Source organism: Habropoda laboriosa, unplaced genomic scaffold (genome assembly GCF_001263275.1).
Source record: "Habropoda laboriosa isolate 0110345459 unplaced genomic scaffold, ASM126327v1 scaffold801, whole genome shotgun sequence".
Lineage (NCBI taxonomy): Eukaryota > Metazoa > Arthropoda > Insecta > Hymenoptera > Apidae > Habropoda > Habropoda laboriosa.
The window spans coordinates 663637-667045 of NW_017101026.1; positions in this window are offsets into that span (position 1 = coordinate 663637).

The window sequence follows — 3409 nt, forward strand, 5'->3', positions numbered from 1 at the left end:
TTCCAACTTCTCAAAGGTGCTTTACGACTCGCGCCACGGAAAAAGAACGATTATTCTTTCGGAGAAATTAGGCCGGAGATCTACCGCGCGATTAATTATTTCGAGGTTTCCGAGAAGACTCGCGGTAGGCATTCCCAAGAAATTAGTCTCCCCTTTTTGCTCTAGGATCGAGAACTCGAGATTCAAAGGCGGAACAGAGTAGGCATCCTCCCCTTTGCTTCAGCCAGTTTCCGACAACTTGCCACTAGGTCTCTGCTTCCTGACTCGGTTTCTCCGCGCGTCCTGTTTCTTCGCGCTTCCGTACACACGTTTACGCGGCGTTTCTCCGGTCTGGTCTTCTTCCGCCCTCCTACGCCTTCCCTCGCGCTGCTGTTCCACCACGATCCAGCCCACCCCCTACTTATCTACCGGTTTCTCTTCATGCGTGCCGGCCGCGGGGACGCGTGTACATACGCGTGCAGCCGTGTTACAGCGACTCGGCGACGTTAATTTTCCGGGAAATTATTTCCCCGAGAAAAGCTACCACCGCGGCTGCAAATTTCCAGAGCCACCGCAATTCGACGGGACGAAAACCCCGCGTATTATATCTCCTGACCTATGTTTGTCTAACAATAAGTAAATATGGTTGGCCGATCCAACTATCGCCAAAAAGACCGGCCACCATTCCAGACAGAGAATTCTGGCGAAACGTTTCACCAGAGATCGCTGTTTACAGCGTGAAAAAGCGATATTCCAGCCGATGGAGTACTCGCCGGCACTGGTTAAAAATATCCCCCGGAAAAAGGACGAATGGAAGAGTCGAATTCGTAATTGACACGCGGGAAAGTGGTTACTTTCGATAGCTGATAAGCATGGGCAAGAACGGAACGCGGTGTCCCGAAAAAACCGACGATTCAGTCGATATCTGATTTCATTAAGCGCGCGCGAGAGCTGAAACTGGAATCGAACAAAAAGCAAAGCGGCAGAGAATTGTAGGCGGGCGGGCGGTTGGTCTGGCGAGCTAGAAGGGGAGGAAGGAGAGCGTACACAGAGAAAGAGAATCGTGTCCGTGGATGGAGCAGCGTGGAAGCCGGAAGTCAGTTTCTCGGTAGACAGCTTTGGCTTCGTTTTAAACAGGAGTGGAGGCTGGTGTGCACGGGAACCGGTGGAGACGTGCCGATCAGAGCTGTCAGGTTATTGTCTCGGGTTTTAATGGAACATCACCAGGCGCGAAATACCGCGGTGTTGAACTGAATTAAATGTCGGTGCGGTTTGCATCGAGGACCCAGGCATCACCGTCGTCGTCGCCGTCGTCGTCGTCGTCGTCGCGGTCGTCGTCGCGGTCGCCGCCGTCGTTGCCGCCGCCGTCGAGGCCGATGTATAATGGAGGTAGGCCATTGGGTAGGTGGTACTTGAATTCCGGAAGAAGAGGAGTTGACAGAGAAAGAGAGGAACGGCAGGTTCCACGCGGAGAGTGTAAGAGAGAGAGGGAGAGCAACAGTTGGCGAAGAGAGAGGAAGAATGGAAAGCGAGAAACGGGGACAAGGCGGAGGGACAGAGAGGGAGAAACGCCGCTGAATAATTGAGGAGTGAGCAATTTAGGGATGGTGAGTCTCCCCATTACCGTTAACCCTCTCCGAACGACCACGCGATTGGCCTTGTCGCCGAAAACAGCCGGGATTTTCGTTAATCGTGTTAAGAGAGCCTTTGCTCAATTAACCGGTCTGCTCTCTTCGCTCCTGGAAACGAACGACGTATCTAGCAATTTTTCAAACGATTCTAGAGCAGCTTGGGAATTTCGTTGGACCGAACGAAATTATTGGAGAGAGGGTGGTGGTTAGAGATGGATGGTTCACCATGGGAGGAATAAAAAGTAGGGGTCGTAAAAATGGTCGCGTATGTTGAAGACCGGGAAATGCATCGCGAGGATGAACCACGACACCTCGTGGCCGGTCTCCTATGAGACAAGATGTAACGTAAAATGACGTTACGGCTTCCATATCTCCCGTTGAAAAGGAAGCGCAAATTCCATTTGCCGTCGGTATGGCGAATAAAGACGTAGGCGAACCAGGAGGATAGATCTTGGTATCGGTTCTTTCGGAATATTTACGGTCCAACTGGCGTAGATTGACGCGAGTCTTCTTAAGATTTCTCGAGGCAGGCCATCGTTTCGACTTTTCCGACTGGCTCGAAAATCTGAAAATCGATCGCCCGATCGCTGGACGAGCTCGCTATAGAACTCGCTAAATAGAACTAGCAGGCAAACGTGGCGATCGTCGAGGACGGCTGCTGGCCAGACCACGAATCGAGAAGGCAAATCAGCCGAAACGATCCGGAATCGATAAAAATCCGGAAGCATCGAGGCGTCGACGTCGCTCGAATCCCGGCGCGTCCTGTTTACCGCGTGGAGCGCGGCTAACTTGTCGTTTGTTGCCTATAAAAAGATCGCAAAACGTCCGATAGAAAGAGCGCCGGTGGTCCGTTGTACGTGTGTCCGGCGGAGAAAGAGGAAAACACGAAGGGGGAGAGAGGGAGTGAGAAAGGAGAGCTGTTTATCGGTGTAGTGGAGAGAAGCTCGTGTCGGTGGAAGAGGGATATTTTTTCGAGAAGCCACTCGAGAGACGCATCTCGATCGTGGAAGCGTGCTGGCCGGCCACCGGAAGTTGTCGCGCGTTGCCCATCGCGAGTAGGGGGAGAAAGATGGGGAGGAAGTGGGGGGAAGAAGAGAGGCGAACGAAGAACCGAGTGACACACAGGCAAACGAAGAGAGAAGGTACGCGTTACGGAGAAGGAGAAAGGATAGAAGAAAAGAGGAGAGGAGAGAATAGAAGAGAAGAGAAGAGAAGAGAAGAGAAGAGGAGAGAAGAGAAGAGAAGCATGCGGCACTTTTAAATATAGACGCGTGTATACATATATGTACATAGGAACACGTACCTCTTCGTCCGTCCCGTGTGCAGATACACATGTGTGCTCACAGAGAAAAACCGTGTGTACGCACGCAGCAGCGTGTTATCAAAGGATTGGAAGGCTGAGCCGAAGAGAGGAGAGGAGAGGAGAGGAGAGGAGAGAATAGAAGAGAAGAGAAGAGAAGAGAAGAGAAGAGGAGAGAAGAGAAGAGAAGCATGCGGCACTTTTAAATATAGACGCGTGTATACATATATGTACATAGGAACACGTACCTCTTCGTCCGTCCCGTGTGCAGATACACATGTGTGCTCACAGAGAAAAACCGTGTGTACGCACGCAGCAGCGTGTTATCAAAGGATTGGAAGGCTGAGCCGAAGCGGCTCTGCATGAAATTTTGCGTGCATTATAAATGCCCGCAGCCTTGCTGGTCGAAGAGAGAAAGAGAGAAAGAGGCCTATTCCTCGAAGAGAGACGTGAACAACGGAGATCGAGAGACAGGTGAGCGATGGGGAGAGGAGCACCG